Genomic DNA, 21,223 nt, shown 5'->3' on the forward strand with positions numbered 1-21,223 from the left:
AATAGCCGAGTCATTATCCGGTAAAGCAGTGTTCGGAGTTCGGTGTAGTAATCCCGAATGTGCAAGCAACGTGCGACAATATGCACAAACCCGAGGTGTGAATGAGATCTTCATCAGCGGTCAGCGCTGACTCATGCCACCCTCACAACCCTTATTTACGCTTCGAATCGTGTAGCGTTAGCATAATACATTATTTCTCTGCTTGGACGCTTCGCTTCGATGCTTAGACTTTACTAATATTGAAAAAAAATATATAGCCAGCTACTATTTAATCCTTGTACTTGATCAAATTAAAAAAAAAACAAATTTCCACAAGATCATTTCAATGGCTAATTTATTTATACTAATATTATAAATACGAAATAACAAGGGGCCCTGTCTGCCAGTCGCGATAGGGGTAAGGGGCAGTGTTAGGTATAAAAAGCCCATAAGTTTCAAGGTTGCTTCATACAAAATTTCATCAAAATCAGTTCAGTGATTTATTATTATTATGTATATATGTTTTTTGATGAGCAATCTGACTAAATACTTTACGCTCATTCGTCGCCTATTGAACGACAAATTATTTTTATTATACATATATTATTATAAAATAAGTTTAATCAGTGATTCAGGAACTAGATGGAACTATATGACAAACAATAATCAGATTTATTTATCAGATTTTATTTTTATATTTAAACATTTAAATAGATGGTGTACTAAGTAGCAGTAACCTTAGTGACTGTCCATAGCTTTCAGTAATTTTATTATTTTACATTAGTTTTTCAATCATACAAATATTATAAAGAGTTTAATGAAAACTAGATCGGTTTGATGTTATTTCCTGATTCAAACAAATATTACATGATTGCTAATGATTCGATTGTTTAAAACTTTACATATGAATAGCAGAAACAGCAAAATTTTAAAATATAGATTTGTACTTTATAGATAACTGAAAGATTACTTCTAATACTTGAAAACCAATCACAATTTATTGGAACACATTATTCTTCTCTAATAAATGACAAATAATATAATTTAAGTTTCTGAGGTGCTACGTAACAATATATTTGAATGCATGAGAAAGATAGAAAGAGAAGGACATGAGGCGTGCAGTAATCTTAATTGTATACACATAGATACGAGCAATGTGTCGGAGCAGGTACACGGTTCGCGTGAGGTTCGCGTGAGGTTCGCGTAGCAGACGGGAACAGACCGAAGGACACGCAGCCGCAGCCTTGCGCTCCCGTCGGTAGGTAACATGACATCGTTTTAAACATCCTTTATTGATCACTCAACAATAATTGCACTTAGTATTTCTAAATCTAACTACACATTTAGGTAATCATTTCATAAAAATCGATTTTCCTCTTAAAATATAATTAAAATAATATTAAATTTCAATAGAATTCCTTAACAACGATCAGTAGTATGTATATGTACAACATTCAATGGCAATAAATGAAAGGCACGATATGTTACATTCTGTCGGGTGAAGCAGCGGCGCATTAAAACTATTAAAATTATTGTACTAGTGAATAAGATCGCAAATCAAACGTGATTTCGACGAGCACTGATGTCACCGTACAACGATAACAACTCGGGGCGAGGCAAGAGGAGAGCGCCCCGCGCCGCCTCGTCCGCACCTGCCGCGCGGCCAAGGGGGCGCTGCGCCTGTCGCCACCGGTGTGACCCACGCACACAGCCACACAGCACTCAGCACTGTACGACATGTAGCGACGCCGCATACGCAGCCTACGACACGCACTACACCCTCGTACGCACACTACCGCTCCTAGCACCTCATAGTTTCTTTACGATGTCAAACTTCGACTTTAGATCCATTGGCACCTTCTTTGGATCAACTTTTTTTTTTCGCAGCAAGCTGTGCGCGCATCTCAGCGGCTGTCATTTGAAGATTAAGGCGTGGTGGAGGCTCTGACGAGGGCGACTCGTTACGGTCAGTAACTGGCGAAGAATCGTTTGTACTCGCTGGCGAAGAAGCATTTGCTGACTGCGCGGATACTGATCCTGCCGAAGCCGGTCGCTCGGGAGCATCCAGATCAGGAACGGGCTCACCCGGTGCCGGAGCTACTACAAGTAATTCCACATCATCAGGTCGTTGCTTGATACGCGCCACTACTTGCTTATGAGTTTCTCCGCTGATGCTCTGCCCGTTGACTTCTAAAATGCGATCACCGCGACGCAAGCCGGCTGCCTCCGCCGGGGAACCGTCGTCAACTTTGCCGATGTTACTGTCCAGGCTTGCCTTTCTCGGCGTGTAAATTGAATCCATACCCATCGAAAGTAGGCACCTTCCGCACGTGGCAGAGCCGCGGTTCCGCGGCCGCCGACCCGTTCGCAGCCATAACTATGACTGTGAATGCGCGCGATTGCTACCGCACACTCCGAGCCACAAACAATAATAATGGCTTATTTGTAGACATTGCTTTGCTATCCGTACATGTCCCAGTGGACATAATCCGGGTCCACGCGGAAGGGTTCCACGCAAAAGACAGGCGCGATCGCAATCCCCAAACTACGATTGATAACCATACCAAAACAACCCCTATTCTTTATGGCATAGAAAAGCATTTTCCCCACAAAATCTAGGCAGCTGCCAAAATTAATGCAGATGTCGATTTCACGTATCGAAATTACATGTCCGCTAAATTGACAGTTATATACGGTTTCCTATTTACTATCGGATTTGTTTACGTACGATGTTATTTATAAGGGGCTTACATTGGGGATTTGAAATGCGTAACAATATTTATTTATAAAAAAAAATATTACATACATACATTTTTTAATCTGTATTTTTTGTCTTTAAATAAAATGATTATACAATTTCTGACAGCATACGCTGCAGAGACGTGTCTCTCTGTCAGGGACGATAGGTGATTATTACTCTAAAGATTTTTCTTAATCTAAAAATTATTCTATAAAAAACTGTTGTATAAATTACATTGAGATCAATATTGTTGAAGAATTGCTTTCAGTTGCTTCTTAGTGTTATTAATTTTTTTCTATTAAAGTCCCCATTAATCTAGATCACAGCTGTATTACGATCTGGTCTAAAACACTAATAAGTAATTTTATGTGAACTTTCGGTAACTTTGTGTCTTAATGGACAGTCTTTTTTTATAGTATAGGTAGGCGGACGAGCATATGGGCCACCTGATGGTAAGTAATCATCAACGCCCATAGACATTGGCATTGTAAGAAATTTTAACAATTGTATCACCAATGCGCCACCAACTTTGGGAACTAAGATGTTATGTCCCTTGTGCCTGTAATTACACTGACTCACTCACCCTTCAAACTGGAACACAACAATACCAAGTACTGTTGTTTTGCGGTAGAATATCTGATGAGTGGGTGGTACCTACCCAGATAGGCTTGCACAAAGCCCGACCACCTAGTAGCTTTTTTACAATTAGGTATAATTAAAGCCTAAATTTATAGGCAGAACAATTTATTAGTATGAACACGGAAACAATCATTTTCAATTACCTTTGCACTATTTTAATATTATTTAGTACTTTTATTTATAAAATTCCAATAAGTACGTGATTTTTTTTCATAACATAACCTCAAATTCTATATTTATTTTGGCATTTGAGTTTTGACATAAGGATGACAGAACAGACCGACGGTGCTGCATTTATAATATGTTTTAAAAAATTAAAAAAAGAAATCATTAATAATATTTTTATTAAAATAATTTTAGGTACATAAATATTTTAATAGTGCCTTTTAAATAATATAATAATACATTAATATAAAAGTGACACTGTCGTAAAATTCTCGATAGATGTCACTTTTACCTTTAAGCAAGTTAGCTTACCGCTATTCAACGATAGATGTCATTTTTTGTTATTTGTTCTAATATTTTTTTTTTTTTGATAATTCATGCCAAATCCCTACCTAATATATTTATATTAATAGCTAATGTTAGGCTTATACTTTCAGGCAGGAACGGAAATATACCGTACAGCGAATGTTTGCTTCGCAAGTCAAAATATTATTTTTATTATTGAGGGTACTGACGAATTTTGTTAAGATAAAATATTTATTAAAATTAATATGTATATATTTTCATAAATATATTAAAAAAAATTTATATAGAAACTTAAACAAAAACTAAAGTTGCCATATAATTAAATCAGTATAACACTTTAAAGCTTTTAAGAGTTTAAAACTGTTTAAGAGGAGAAGAGTTTAAAACTGTTTTTGTTCTATCCGTGCAGTGACGGAGAAAGAATACATTTCACTGCCCCTCTCTTTCCCATGGGTGTCGTAAGAGGCGACTAAGGGATATCTGAGCGACCATCTGCTCATCTGGTGGTAGGATGCTAACATCCGCCTGGCTTGTTACCACCGTACGCATGGTGAAAAACTCGTGAAGTGGCTTGCAGCCGCGTTTCGAGGTCAGCCAGCGTACAGCCAGAGCCCGAGCGAGTATTGCCGCGATGGGTGTTGGTCCAGTTGGAGACGGCTGGTCCAGTTGAACAAATTGGTCCAGTTGAACAAATGCCGGGGGAAACTGTATTGACCTGCCGGTCAGGGAGACCCGACGAAACGGCTGTTCCGCTGGCCGCCCGTGGCATAGTACAGGGGCCCGAGCGTGCCTAACCAGCTCGTGAGGCTGCCCCACCAGGCCACGCATAATCTCGGGGTGGACCGTCGTGCCGGTTGGTGACCGGTAGGTGGGGTCCCGGCGGCCACTTCCGGGGGGGTTCGGGGGCCCTTCCGTCCGGCGGGTCAGTGTATTTTTCCTTCTGGCAACCACTTGGGGAAACACGCCTCCACACTTTGCCCATCCCTATCGTGGCAATACATCGCTCGCTTCACGTCTCTTTTCCATTTCATTTTTCCGAAATGGCGCAACAAAAAAGAATACATACATACCCTCGCTGTTTGAGGTCGAGTTCTCTAACATCCGAGGACTCCACACTAACCTCAACGCTGTCCACCACCATCTCGAGACAGCACGGCCAGCAATGTTGTTTCTCACGGAGACACAAATACTCCGTCCTGCCGATACCAGCTACCTTAATTATCCCGGCTACACGCTTGAAGAATCCTTCAAAGCGAAAGCCGGAGTATGCTTGTTCGTCAGGACGGATGTTTGCTGTCACCGACTACGCTGCTTGGAGGACCCCTCCTTCTCCATGTTGGTGGTACGTGTGGACCTGGTTCGTCAGAGCCGTGTCTACGTGTGCCTCTACAGATCCCACAATGGTGACTTGGAGACAAGCCGATTATTTGACCATCTTAGTCGGGTGGCAGATGCTGCGCAAGAGCAATTTCCTAACGCGGAATTGGTGTTTTTGGGGGATTTTAATGCCCACCACGAATCCTGGTTGAAATCCCTCAAAACTGACCATGCTGGAAGGACTGCTCATGCTTTTGCTCTCACACATGACTTGACCCAACTGGTTGATCAGCCCACCAGGATCCCAGATATTGATGGGCAAACACCTTCTCTACTGGACCTTCTGCTGACTTCTCACCCGGTGGAATATCAGGTTGTGGTTCAGGCTCCTCTTGGCTCTTCGGATCACAGCCTTATTTCTACCAGAGTGCCACAGGCCAAGCTGCCGCCACTAGCGGTATGCAAACGTCGCGTTTGGCACTATAAGTCGGCGGATTGGGACGGTATGCGCGATTACTATGCGTCGGTCCCTTGGAAGGAACGTTGCTTCAGTGGGAATGACCCGTCAGCTAGTGCCGCTGCTGTTGCTGGCGAGATCATGCTGGGAATGGAATACTACATTCCTAGCTCAGATCTCGTCAGTAGGAGTACGCGTAACCGTTGGTTCACTCGTGAATGTGCCGATGCTGTATCATCTAAGCAGGCGGCATATCGCAAGTGGATCAACGGCTGTATTAGCGGGGCATCTAACATTGACTCACTGAAAGCAAACTATAATAAAAATTCCAAGTCCTGTAGAAAGGCATACACGAGAGTGGATGCACAGCGCATTGTACAGATTGGTCATGACCTTGTTTCGCATCCTAGGGGCTCCCGTAGCTTCTGGCGTCTGACCTAGTCTGTGCAAAACAATTTCTGCCAACCTTCGCTGCCACCGCTCAGAAATCCGGACGGATCGCTAGCTCACAGTCCGCAAGAGCAAGCTGATCTGGCTAAACTCTTTGCCGACAATTCCGTCATCGATGATTGTAGTGCACTGCCACCTACAATACCTGCATGTGGCCATACGATGCCTGACATTAAAATCAGGCAACGTGATGTGCGTGCGGAGCTGCAATCACTTGATGTACGGAAAGCTAGCGGTCCCGATGGAATACCAGCCATAGCGCTGAAGAAGTGCGCAGCGGAGCTGTCTCCTGTGTTAACGCGCCTGTTCCAACTTTCTCTCTCTTCGGGAAGTGTGCCGGAGGCTTGGAGAAGAGCTAATGTGCAAGCGGTTCCCAAAAAAGGGGATCGGTCTGACCCGGCAAATTATCGGCCAATAGCTATCACCTCAGTACTTTGTAAGGTGATGGAACGGATTTTAAACAACCAACTGATCCATTACCTAGAAGATCACTGTCTAATTAATGATCGTCAGTACGGGTTTCGACCAAAACGGTCCACAGGTGATCTTCTAGCGTACGTAACACACCTCTGGGGTGAAGCTATCGACAAGCATGGGGTGAAGATATCGAGGCTGACAGCCAACGATTCTCTCGTTGGCTGTCAGCCTCGATATCTCCAAGGCTTTCGACAGGGTCTGGCACAGAAGTCTTCTCTCCAAGCTACCGGCATATGGTCTGCCTGCTCAGCTATGCACCTGGATTGCCAGCTTCCTACACAAGCGTAGCCTTCGTGTTTTAGTAGATGGTTGCGCTTCACAATTCTATGTAGTGAATGCTGGGGTCCCCCAGGGATCTGTGCTATCTCCCACACTCTTTCTTTTGCATATCAATGATATGCTCTCCCTTGGGAACATACATTGCTATGCAGATGATAGTACAGTGCATGGTGGATACCACGGACGCGCAGTGGCTGGGCGGGCGGAAACTGAGGAGAGGCGGGAGAATCTTGTCATTGAACTCGACAGGACGTTAGAGCTCATCGCCAAATGGGGCTCTGATAATCTTGTTGAGTTTAATGCCAAGAAAACACAGGTATGCGCTCTCACGGCGAAAAAGTCAACATTTTCCCCTCTTCCCTCCCTCTGTGGTACTCCGCTGGTGATGCAAAGCAAAATCGCCATGCTGGTGATTGACGTTCGCTGCGACCTTAGTCCAAGGGATTACATCGAGGCTGTTATAAAAACAGCTTCACGGAAACTCGGAGTTCTGAACAAGGTGCGGCGCTTTTTCACGCCACAACAACTGTGCCTGCTGTACAAAACACAGGTAAGGTCTTGCGTGGAATATTGCTCGCACCTTTGGGATGGCTCCGCTAAGTACCTACTTGAGGCCTTGGACCGGTTGCAGCGACGTGCCGTACGCATTATTGGCGACGTAAAGGTCACAAACACCCTTGAACCTTTACAATTGCGTCGTGAGATAGCAGCACTGAGCGCTTTCTATCGACTGTATCACGGCGAGTGCTCTGAGGAATTATTCTCTCTAATTCCTGCTTCCCCCTGCCTTCTTAAGTCCATGCGAGCTGGTTCTCGATGTCACCGCCTAACTGTGACATCAATTCCATCGCGAACAAAGAAATTTGGCAACTCCTTTCTTTGTCGCACTTTCAAAAAATGGAATTCCTTACCAGCTCACGTGTTCCCCTCCTCTTACAACCCGGGTTCCTTCAAACGAGGCGTGAAGAGGCATCTTGCGGGCCGGCAAGGCGAAGGCGGCTAGTGCAGAACGTTTTTCCCGTCTGTACTGGCCGTCGTCGCGTTTGGACTCTACTACCACTTACCATCAGGTGGAGTAGAGTCATTCCCGGCGAATATAAAAAAAAAAAAAAAAGAGGAAACGTTACCTGGAACGACAGGACTTCATAAGAAGATGAGTGCTTGATATAGTAAGATTGAATTAAAACTTCAGTTAAAATCTCTTCAAGTTTTATGAGCTCGAATACGAGTTTACCATTTATATGGCGGCTTTACCGTAATCTCCGTTGGAGAGATTTTATTTAATGTTATGTATGAATTTAATATTATTTTACTTCGTGGTTTTTATTTTAATGATTTGCATTTCATTACTGTATCTATATTTTTCGATTGTTACTAGTTCTTTTAGATAGTATTGCTCGTGTCGGTTTTGTACAGGTTAAATGGAGATTCTGTTAAGTGTAACTGTATTAAATGTATTTATATATAATTTATATATAAACATAAAATTAAATAAAAAATTAAATAAAAATTAGTACGTAATAAAATGTTATTTCTTTTCATAAGAATTAATACTGCGTGACACATTAATTGATCTAAATTTATAGTAATTTTATTGTCATTTTACTGTATGGAGTTCTACAAATCTATCATACAAAGTTTTCTTAGAATCAGTTATAGTTTTGTCAGAATATTTGACACTTGGAAAGCGTCGGAGCGATATTTTGAATCATATATCGTATATACACATACTATCGGACATATACATATGACACCAACGAAACCATAAAATAGAATAATAATACTTATTATTCTCCTGACATACCTATCAAACAACATACATTTTTTATTTATAGTATTATTATGAAATATAATTTTAATTCCTGTTTTTATGTAATATTTCTAAGAATGGAATAAGAAGGGTCGTCACTTGCAGTACTGATTTATGTTCTAAATAGCTGCGGCTCGCTATTTTATCCACGTTAAATTGTTTTTACGTATATATGTACGTAATCTTCAAGTTATTATAACTTTTGATAGATACAACCGATTTTGTTGAAATAAAAACTAATGTGTGTCTTATTCTTGCCTATATTAACTAAATTATTAACATTTGAATTTAATTGTTATCAATAATGAACGAACGAACGCACAAATAATGCTTGTTTTCGTTTTGACAACTCGGAAATATTCATATTAACTCAATAAATAAGTTATTTTTAATTTTATAAATAAAATTAATTGTGGATACAGACAAAGATGATAAACATTCAATGTGACCAATATGTATTAAAGGGACAACAATTTCAAATACTCTTATTATTTATTTTGAAACATAAAAAAATTAAATAGGTATTTGTACGGTTTTCTTAAATGCAAAGAATACACATTTGTAAGCGCGATACGTTTTTTCAATACTTTAGGGAGCGTTAGACACCGTTTGTTTATCAGTTATTAATCTCTGTTGAGATACCGGAATGAATAATGACCAGTGGTTCAGATTAAATACTTATGAAAATGTATAATGATGGTAAGTACGAGTGTGTAGTAATAGTAATATAGACTGCCTCGTTGGTCTAGTGGCTAGATATAAGGCCGCAGAACCCGAGATCCTGGGTTCAAATTCCAGGTCGGGCCGATAAAAAGTTAGGGAGTTTTTCAGTCAAAGATTCTCAGTAGCTTCCCGGAGCTGGAAGTTGGAAGTGTGTACACTCCCGTGCCTCAAAGAGCACGTAAAACTGTTGGTCCTGCGCCTGAACTCTTTCCGGTCGTGTCGGATTATGAGAGTGAGGGAATAGAGAATGTACCTGTGTTTGCGCACGCACTTGTGCACTATAATATGTCCTGCGCCGTTGGCTAATCTGTTGAGATTGGCTGCCGTGCCTGAAATCTATTAGGAGGACATCAACATCTTCAAATTTTGGTTAGTAAAATTATTTATTTTTTAGCTTTTCTTCATATTGATAAAGAAAGTAAGTTATAACTTGTATACGCTAAATTCTGGATAAAAATTTAAATCTGAATATTATAACCATAATGATCTTATTTTTTATCTTTTTCTATTCTCCATTTATTATATTTGCGTATCATTACCAATGAATTATTCATTTAAAAATATAGTTTTAGAAATTATTGTGCACCTGTGGGTATTTATGCAACTTCAAGTAAGTCCCTACAATTTAAATAACTAGTCTTAAAGTATTAATACAAAAAACTGACAAAATGCAGTAGATAAAAATACAATGGTAACTGGCACAATTGCTTAGTGTATCTTGGTTGACAAAAGTATTAGCCACGTTATCTGTTCTTAATACTTGCACAATAGCGACAGATTAAAAAAAATCCTTTACAATACAGTGACGGTGGTCTCGCTCATTCGACCAAATGCTAATTCGTTTACTTCTCTTACAAGGTAGAATTCATTCTCGTCTTTTATTATTCAAAAATATTCAATAGAAATACACTTTTCTAATTAAATAAGTGATAACGAAGTAACAGCCTGTAAAACGTCCCAATGCTCGGCTCAGGTGCAGGTGTTGTAACGACTGGGCCATCTTCAATCTTTTATGATTAATAAGTATTTTTAAAACGTTAGTTATTAAGCTACCTACATATACTAATATTTAAACTTTCCTCCTTACTTATGTGAAACATGAAGCTTTTGTCACATTAATTAAATGAATAATAAAATATTCATTGTCGTTTACAACGCTATCGTACAATAAAATCTTAATGCTAATTATTAAGAACTCTTTATTAGTTCAAACCTTTTTGTAAGCATACTCGTGTACCTGAATGTATGTAATTAATTAGTAGATATATATCTTGGCCAATCGGATATTCTAATTGGTTATTTGATTGCAATGTTTTATTCTTTAGCTCCTACGGAATTTCAGTAACTACACGTTAAAAGCCTTCCAGTATTAGATAACATAGCGACAGCTGTCACAAAATTATATTATATAAGACGCGGTGAGATATTTACATAAGATATTAAAATTATGAGGCAACATCAGTCAACGGTAACACCTGCCTGTGTTGCGAATATTAATCCTTTAAGTGTGGGCACTGACCATACTCTACAAAAAATGACATGCATTATGCCTTCTTATACATACAGCATCTTTATCCGAAATAATATTTTTGAATATAGATTCTAACGAGAAGAACTGACAACAAACTCAATAGTTAAGTACTCTTTTCCACCAAGTTAGTTTTTTTTATTTAGGTATATTAATAATAAAACTTTATTGTTATCCAATACATACATATTATAAAAAGTAGCCCTGACTCCTGAACTGGCGTTACCCGTGCGTCAGAAGTCAGTTCCATCCCATTCAATTATTAAAAAGTATTACAAAGGGTCTTATTACTAATTATTGTAAGTTAATCCAAACCGTGTGCGCGTGACTGCATAAATGTGTGTATGTGTGCTATAATTGAGCGTGTGATGTGAATGTTCATTTATGAGGTAGTTAATAGTTTCTCAACGTCTTCATAATTAAGTTGTTTCAACCATGTTTTAGTTTTGCCTTTTAATTGGTAGTTATTAATGTCTTTTATTCTTGAAAATTGAGTATTTTTTATAAAATCTAGGTACGAGACTGTTATATTGTTGCTGTGCAAATTTACTTTTAACTTTATTGTAAGGAAATCGATGGAATATGAATTAAATACAATTAAATTAATAGTTATCCGGTATGAAAATCAACGGATACTAATGTTTTCTTTATAATCGATATAGTCTTTTATTAAGTAAATATTTTTTCTTTATAAATTAGTTTTTGACATGCGATTTAAATTTATTAATAGGTCAAGTAATTTTTTTTTTCTACTGACTTTGTTTATTTCATTACATCAACTAAATTTATTTAATATTACATTGAAACAAATATTATATCTAAGTTAACATGTTTTACACGTTAACACAGAAATATAACAATGTCTATTTTTTTTATTGTTTAAGTCAAATTTAAAATAGTACCACCCAATTCCCACCCGACGCAAAGCTGCCCATAATGCAGACTGCATTTCCGCGCTGTACGTTTTTTTTACAAGAAGTGTTCATTTATTATTATAAGAATTACCGAATTGTGGAATATTATTTGTTGGTAATGTCCCAGGAAGGTTTTCATTTATTAAGTTGGTTACATGGTAAAGTTAATAAAAAACAATTAAATTTGTACCTATCCTGCCTGTAAATAAACAAATATTAACTCGTTGTGGTTGTGGTTCAAGCTCCACTTGGTTCTTCGGATCACGGCCTTATATCTACCAAAGTGCCACAGGCCAAGCTGCCGCCATCAGCGGAATGCAAACGTCGCGTTTGGCAGTATAAGTCGGCAGAATGGGACGGTATGCGCGATTACTATGCGTCAGTCCCATGGAAGGAACGTTGCTTCAGTGGGAATGACCCGACAGCTAGTGCCGCTGCTGTTGCTGATGTGATCATGTTAGGAATGGAATACTACATTCCTAGCTCAGATCTCATCAGTAGGGTACGCGTTACCGTTGGTTAACTCGTGAATGTGCCGACGCTGTATTATCTAAGCAGGCGGCATATCGCGCGTGAATCAACGGCTGCGTTAGCGGGGCATCTAACATTGACACACTGAAAGCAAACTACAATGAAAATTCCAAGTCCTGTAGGAAGGCATACACGAGAGCGGATGCACAGCGCATTGTACAGATTGGTCATGACCTTATTTCGCATCCTAGGATTCCTCGCATTGCAAAACGATTTCCACCGCTCAGAAATCCGGATGGATCGCTAGCTCACAGTCCGCAGGAGAAAGCCGATCTCCTGGCTAAACTCTTCGCCGACAACTCCGTGATCGATGATTGTAGTGCGCTGCCACCAACAATACCTTCATATGGCCACACGATGCCTGACATCAAAATGAGGCAACGTGATGTGCGTGCGGAGCTGCAATCACTTGATATACGGAAAGCTAGCGGTCCCGATGGAATACCAACCATAGTGCTGAAGAAGTGCGCGGCGGAGCTGTCTTCTGTGTTAACGCGCCTGTTCCAACTTTCTCTCTCTTCGGGATGTGTGCCGGAGGCTTGGAGAAGAGCTAATGTGCAAGCGGTTCCCAAAAAAGGGGATCGGTCTGACCCGGCAAATTATCGACCAATAGCTATCACCTCAGTAATTTGAAAGGTGATGGAACGGATTCTTAACAACCAATTGATCCATTACCTAGAAGATCGCTGTCTAATTAATGATCGTCAGTACGGGTTTCGACCAAAACGGTCCACAGGTGTTCCTCTAGCGTACGTAACACACCTCTGGGGTGAAGCTATCGACAAGCATGGAGAATCGTTGGCTGTCAGCCTCGATATCTCCAAGGCTTTCGACAGGGTCTGTCACAGAAGTCTTCTCTCCAAGCTACCGGCATATGGTCTGCCTGCTCAGCTATGCACCAGGATTGCCAGCTTCCTACACAAGCGTAGCCTTCGTGTTTTAGTAGATGGTTGCGCTTCACAATTCTATGTAGTGAATGCTGGGGTCCCCCAGGGATCTGTGCTATCTCCCACACTCTCTCTTTTGCATATCAATGATATGCTCTCTCTTGGGAACATACATTGCTATGCAGACGATAGTACAGTGCATGGTGGATACCACGGACGCGCAGTGGCTGGGCGGACGGAAACTGAGGAGAGGCGGAAGAATCTTGTCATTGAACTCGATAGGACATTAGAGCTCATCGCCAAATGACAAAAAACACAGGTTTGCGCTCTCACAGCGAAAAAGTCACTATTTTCCCCTCTTCCCTTCCTCTGTGGCACACCGCTGATGATAAAAAGCAAAATCGCCATGCTGGGGATGGACGTTCGCTGCGACCTTAGTCCAAGGGATTACATCGAGGCTATTTTAAAAACTGCTTCGTTATAAATATTGCTCGCACCTTTGGGATGGCTCCGCTAAGTACCCACTGGAGGCCTTGGACCGGTTGCAGCGATGTGCAGTACGCATTATTGGCGACGTAAAGGTCACAAACACCCTTGAACCTTTACAATTGCGTCGCGAGATAGCAGCACTGAGCGCTTTCTATCGACTGTATCACGGCGAGTGCTCTGAGGAATTATTCTCTCTAATTCCTGCTTCCCCCTTCCTTCTTAAGTCCACGCGAGCTGGTTCTCGATGTCACCGCCTAACTGTGACATCAATTCCATCGCACACAAAGAAATTTGGCAACTCCTTTCTGTGTCGCACTACCAAAACATGGAATTCCTTACCAGCTCACGTGTTGCCCTCCTCTTACAACCCGGGTTCCTTCAAACGAGGCGTGAAGAGGCATCTTGCGGGCCGGCAAAGCGGGGACGGCTAGTACAGAACATTCTTCCCGACTGTACTGGCCGTCGTCGCGTTTGGACTCTACTACCACTTACCATCAGGTGGAGTAGTCATATGCCATCCCCGCGCATATATAAAAAAAAAACTCGTAATGTAATATATGCCTATTTTTAACATGTGGTTTAAATTTATTAATCAGCAAAATTTAAAATATTCGCTAATAAATGCGGAAAGATAAATGAGCTGACGTCATATTTCAGTCATTTCGGCTATCATCATAAAGCTATTGTAATGACAAAACTGTGTACTGTACATAATAGCACAAAAAGTTATATTTTATTAGTATAATATTCATAGCTTTAATTTATTCTTGGTATCCATAATATCCTCTATAATAAATAATAATAGGTCCTTACATATGAAATTAGCGTTTTGTCGTACTGACCACTTTGATCTGAAATATCTCCTTTTTGGTTCCTTCTTCGTCGTGACACTCTTGTCAGAGCGGTCGTGGTCGCCATGAAGTATCATGAATTATTCGGCGCAGATGTTATTCGCCTCACGAGCCTTCGCCATATGTCCCTGTTAGTGGTAAGCCTCGTGCATTCATGCAAGGGACCGCCAACAGTTGTTTTTATTTGGTCGGTCCATCGCATGGGCGTCCTTCCACGTGGTCTGTTGCCATCCACCTTGCCTTGAATGACAAGGCGCTCTATGGAGTTATTTCCTTGCCGGGAGACGTGTCCAAAAAAAGTTAGTATGCGCTTTCGAACCAGCGCCGAAAGACGCTGTTTGATGCCGAGTTCTTGAAGAATGGAGATATTGGTGCGAAATTCGGTCCACGAAACTCTTAGCATTCGTCTCCAGCACCACATCTCCATAGTATCGATCTTCTTTTTTTCGACTTGCCGCTAAGTCCACGTCTCCGCAGCGTATAGAAATATGGGGAAAACAAGCGTTTCTACGAGCCGGATCTTGGTTGCTTTGGTAATGTTTCTGTTCCTCCATATTTTCTTCAGCTTCTCCATTGCAGTTCTCGTAATTGCCATACATCGCTTGACCTCATCTACGCATCCGCCATTATTCGATATTAAAGCTCCCAGATATATATAGGATCGGACGACCTCACAGTTCGCAATCTGAGTGATCTCAGGCGAGTTTTTTTTTGCCCGGCCTCGGTCAATCATCATCTTCGTTTTACTGCGGTTAAGCTTTAATCCGAATTCTTGGCATATGCGCTCCATTTTAAGAAGCAATTCTTCCATATGAACTGCGTCAGACGCAAACAGGGTCGTGTCGACGGCATAGCGCAAATTTGTAATATTGCGCCCACCAACTGCAACACCGTCACTCCAGTCCTCAAGCGCAGTGCGCATTACCAGTTCTGTGTAAGCATTGAACAAGAGCGGTGATATTATGCATCCTTGGCGGACTCCAGCGCTGGGATGAAAGTCTTCAAATAAAACATCATCCGTCCGCACGGATGCAGTCCCATCTTCGTAAAGACGCCTAAGACGATGAACTAAGTGTTTCGGTGTACCCATGTCCAGTAACACCCTCCATAGTTTGGGCCATTTACTGAGTCAAATGCCTTTGAGAAGTCAACAAAGCAAATATAAGTAGGCTTCTCTATTATCTGGCGAACAATGAGGATCTGCTCACGTGTACCCCTTCCTTTTACAAAACCGGCTTCTTCTGGTGCAACTTCCTTGGACAGAAAGTTCTTCAGTCGTTCATTGATTATGTGTAGCAGGATTTTACTAGCATGAGATATGAGGGCTATAAGGCGGTAGTTGCTACACTTCTTAGTTGAACCCTTCTTGTGCAAAGGAACGTAAGCCGTGTGAGACCATTCTGTTGGCCATGTTCCTGAATGCCATATCTTGTTGCATATGTTGTGGAAGATATTGACACATATATATGTCGCCTAAGGCTCTTATAGTTTCGATCGGTATAGCGTCTCTTCCTGTAGCTTTCCCCTTCTTTAGATGCATAATGACGGCTTTTACTTCCGATCGAAGAATGTCTGGCTCTAGGTTTTCATTTCCGGGCTCTGTATCAGGAAAGTTTTTCGACTGGTTGTCCTGGAACAAGGACTGGCAATATCTCTTGAAAATGTCAGTTATGTGGTTTAACTCATTGACTTCTCTACCATCACTTTCTTCAATGGCCCAGGTCTTGGAAGGAAGTGTCTTTGTGATGGATCGAATTTTATGGTAGAGATCTCTGGACTCATGTCTATTTGCATGAGCATCGATTTCCTCACATATTTCCTCTTTGATTAAGGAATCCAAATTCAAATTTATAAATTCATTTAGCTGGTACATTTGAGTTTTGAAAACAGTCATTCATTTGTTTTTTCCTCATTATTTTTTTCTTTGGCGTCGCTTATTACCGCACAATGAAAAACATGAAATATCGGTATATTAACGAGTACGAGTTCTACCACGGCACCAGTGCTGCAGAAACAGCTCGAAGGATTAATGATGTGTACGGCGCTGGTATCGCAAAAAGCACTGCGCGATTTTGGTTTTAACGTTTTCTTTCTGGAAATTTCGACCTTCAGAACCAACATCAGTTTGGTGGACTAGCGCCGGTGTCGTTCTCTACAGCTTTCTAAAATCTGGCCAAACGATTACGGCAGATATCTATTGTCAGCAACTGCAAACCATGAAGGAAGAACTAGCATCTAAACAACCGAGATTGGTCAATCGCTCTAGGCCACTGCAGCTTCACGACAACGCAAGACACACGCTGTGCAATTAAAAACCACTAAGTTAAATGCTACAATTTGAATGTCTGCGACATCCCCCGTACCCCCCGGGCCTGTCTCCAACAGATTACCATTTTTTCCGGAATTTGGACAACTTCTTACAAGGAAAAAAATTCAACTCCGATGCGGAGGTCCAAACCGCCTTCAAAGAGTTTATTGATTCTCGCCCCCATGGTTTTTTTAGTAAAGGGATCAATGAACTACCTATGAGATGGCAAAAGTGCATAGATAACAACGGTGCATACTTTGATTAATTAAATATAATTTACAATAAAAAAATTACTATATATTCCTCCGGTACAAAACGCCAATTTCATATGTTCCTTACATAATATATATTTTATTGTATAAGGTAATAGGTGGGCGAGCGGGCCGCCTGGATGGCAAGTGGTTTCCACCGCTTACAGATCGCAAATGCGCCACCAACCTTGTGCCTGTAGTACACTGGCTCATTCACCTTTCAAACCAGAACACAACAATACAAAGAATATGTACTTACATATATGATGACTGTGTGGTATCTACCCAGAAGGGCTTGCTCACCCAAAAGCTCTACCGGCAAGTGAATATATAGATATAGCTATGAAGAAACGTTTACAAAAGTACGTTTTTATGTAGGTTTATTTAGATTTATAATCTAAGACTATTATTTATTACGATTATGAAATTTAATTAGCGATTTAGATAATAATAATAATAATAATAAATAACTTTATTTACTAAAAAAGAAACAAAGACAAAAAAAATTAAGGTACAAAACCATAAAAAAAAGTTAACAATATCATATTTCATCATATCTATGGGTATAACAATTTCGTTCATGTCTCATATCAAATAAGCCCCAACCAAAACACAATAGAAGGCATCGGCTTCGACCTTATTTGTCTTAGACTTGCAAGTACAAACTACATTTTACATAATTGTATCGTAAAAAAATAAGTGGTTATTAAAATGTCTTTTTGTTATAAACAAAATGTCTAACAAATCGGCAAAGCGTTTTGTTCGTCTCCCGCCGAGTTTTTGGTTTATTGCAGGCGAAGAAGATAATGCAGCTATTGTTCTCAGAGAAAGTAGAGCTGTTTCAGAGAAAACGTCCCGACGGGAGAACGGTTGCACCCTTTGTGTCATTGCGAATATTACAATGCAAATGATACAATTCGCATGAACGTTTCAACTGGTTCGTAATTACGCAATTTCACCAAACGCTCGACATTATTTTAAAAGTACTTATTTTAAAATGTTTTCTCTTTTTAAATTTTATTTGTTTTTAAAATGGTGTTTACATAAAAATAATAATAAATTAATTTGCTACGGAAACACTAAATTAGCGTAGAGACTAGCTTACACGACTTAAATTACAATATACCTACCTGTTTACGCCGAACTAATATCGGGGATCAAACGGTAAATGAAACTAAGGAAGAGCTTTCCACTGTTCACACTATAATTTATTTTGTCTGATCATTTTAACAAAATTACCTTTACATTATATATATTCAGTAGCGAATCTAGACAGCGCGATTCAGGAAACTGACAGATTTTATTACCGCCATCTATACATACACTACCTATAGAAGGTATTTTAGTAATTTGAATAATGTATAATTTAGATTATATTAATAAAAGTAAAGACCTCTACATAATATACTTATATATTTCAAAAATAATATAATCCGAAATTTGTTTAATTAGGAATAATTATAAATATACTGTACAATATAATTGTCTGTATTTGGATTTGATTTTGTATATTTAAAGTGCTATTTTATGTAATCGCTTTGAAAATGTTGCGTGTCTTTCTGTGGCAATCATTTGACCGAAACTTAAAATAATATTTGCAAACGACTCGTGCCAATGTGTTTCTAAGCGAGATTCACGTGTGAAATTTTATTATCGATGATTAATATAGATCAATACAAAAATAGCATTACGAAATAACAATAAATACGAGTTGGTAATCAAATTCGATTCCTTTTAGTTTAGCTATTCACGGCTTAAAATTAATTGGATAAGTTTAGCTTATCTTTTCTAGACATCGCATACCTTTATATATAGGAGCTGCCCGTCCAGACGTATGTTCAAAATATTAGGTAATGAAAGATTTATTTTGAAGAACCAACATGTAAAACGGGCAGCAGAAGCAGAAGCCCGCTAGGCCCGACCAAGGTAGCGGTCGCGGTATCGGCAGGGCAGGGAGTGCTAAGAATCACCGGTTCACGGCAGGCTACCGTATAAAACGACTGAACATGGCAACGTATAATGGACGCTCGAGGCTGGACCATCACCTCGCCGAATTAGAAGTAGAGTTAAGTCATATAAACTGGCATATACTGGGGTTATCTGAAATCCGAAGACAGGGGGAGGACACGATAACTCTAGAGTCCGGTAACTTACTCTACTTCCGCGAAGGTGATAACCTCTCCCAGGGTGGTGTCGGTTTTCTAGTCAAAAAGGATCTCATTAGCAGCATTGTGGAAATCAGTACTGTGTCGAACCGGGTAGCGTACCTTGTCCTAAAACTTTCCGACAGGTACTCCATGAAGGTCGTACAGGTATATGCGCCAACTGATGATGTGGTCGAAGCGATGAACGAGGACATCGCAAAGGCCCTCAACGACACCTCGAAGGCCCACTACAATGTTGTTATGGGAGACTTTAATGCTAAAGTGGGAGTACAAGATAGCGGTGAATCGAAAGTCGGACCTTACGGCTTGGGCTGCAGAAATCACAGGGGGCAAATGCTGGTAAACTTTCTCGAAGCGCAGGGGCTTTTTTTGATGAATTCTTTCTTTCAAAAGAAGCCTCAGAGGAGGTGGACCTGGCGAAGCCCCGATAACGTGACAAGGAACGAGATAGACTTTATCATTTCGAATAAAAGGCACATATTTAGAGATGTTTCAGTGATCAACAGGTTTAATACCGGAAGTGATCACCGCTTGGTTCGAGGCACTCTAAATATCAACTTAAAAGCCGAAAGATCGAGAATGATGAGGTCTACTCTCCGACCTACCATGCTCCAAGCTGCTCAAGGCTCCGAAAAGCTCCAAATGGAACTTCAAAATCAATTCACCGCGTTGGAAACCATAAGCAGCATTGATGAGAGAACCGACACGCTGGTCAAAATACTGCAAAACACATCCCGCGAGTGTTTTCCGCCACAGAGAAGAGACAACGCACCAAAACTCTCTGCTGAGACACTCGAGCTCATGAGAAAACGACGAGAACTACCATCGTTTTTGTCAGATAAGGCCTTAAACCGAACAATAAAAACAATGACGCGACGCGATCTCCGACGCTCCAATACCCGTGCCATCAAGGCTGCGATTGAGCAAAATCGGGGATCGAAAGTGTTCGCTCGCAAGTTTGGGAGGCCGCGTCTGACAAAACTTAAAACTGAAAATGGTGGGGTCGTTACCTCTAGGCCTGAGATTGTCGGAGAAGTAGAGAGGTTTTATGGGCAGTTGTTCTCTTCAAGATCGGATAAACCCGTGGGAATCAGTATTGATGACCAGCGCGCCCCTCTTATGCGCCATTACTCCGAGGAGCTCCCGGTCGTTGACCAAGGAGAGATTAGGGCGGCTCTAGAACAGCTTAAAAACAACAAAGCTCCGGGAGATGACGGAATCACAACAGAGTTGCTTAAGGCAGGCGGGACTCCGGTCCTGAAAGAGCTAGCAAGCCTCTTTAATTCCGTCATCCAACATGGCAAGACCCCGGAAACGTGGAGCGGGAGTGAGGTGGTACTGTTTTTCAAGAAAGGTGATAAAACCCTCTTGAAAAACTACAGACCAATCTCCCTCCTGAGTCACGTGTATAAGCTGTTCTCAAGAGTCGTCACGAACCGTCTCGCCAGACGACTTGACGAGTTCCAGCCCCCAGAGCAAGCCGGCTTTCGATCAGGCTACAGCACCGTGGACCATATCCATACTGTTCGGCAGATTGTGCAGAAGACCGAAGAGTACAATCAGCCGCTGTGTATGGCATTTGTGGACTACGAGAAAGCCTTCGACTCCATCGAAACCTGGGCAGTGCTCGACTCATTGCAGAGATGTCATATCGATTGGAGATATGTCGAGGTACTGAGATGTCTGTACAACGCCGCTACAATGACTGTACACATCCAGGACTGTAAGACGAAGGCGATCCAATTGCGCAGAGGGGTGAGACAGGGGGATGTAATATCCCCGAAACTGTTCACCAACGCGTTGGAAGACGTTTTCAAAACGCTGGATTGGACTAGGTATGGAGTCAATGTAAACGGCGAGTACATCTCACACCTTCGATTTGCCGACGATATCGTCATCATAGCAGAGTCGCTGGAACAACTCACCGAAATGCTGCGTAGCCTAGGCGAGTCTTCCC

At 41.0% G+C, this 21,223-nt stretch overlaps 1 protein-coding gene and 2 pseudogenes; 1 reads left to right on the forward strand and 2 right to left on the reverse strand.

Annotated features, from left to right (window-relative positions):
- Positions 1–21,223, reverse strand: part of LOC126769487 (uncharacterized) — a 1,339,673-nt gene that overhangs the window by 959,689 nt on the left and 358,761 nt on the right.
- The window catches only part of LOC126769508 (uncharacterized), a 729,621-nt pseudogene that overhangs the window by 256,686 nt on the left and 451,712 nt on the right, over positions 1–21,223 (forward strand).
- Positions 1,428–2,397, reverse strand: LOC126769527 (Na(+)/H(+) exchange regulatory cofactor NHE-RF2-like; annotated as a pseudogene).

Source organism: Nymphalis io, chromosome 7 (genome assembly GCF_905147045.1).
Source record: "Nymphalis io chromosome 7, ilAglIoxx1.1, whole genome shotgun sequence".
Taxonomy (NCBI): Eukaryota; Metazoa; Arthropoda; class Insecta; order Lepidoptera; family Nymphalidae; genus Nymphalis; species Nymphalis io.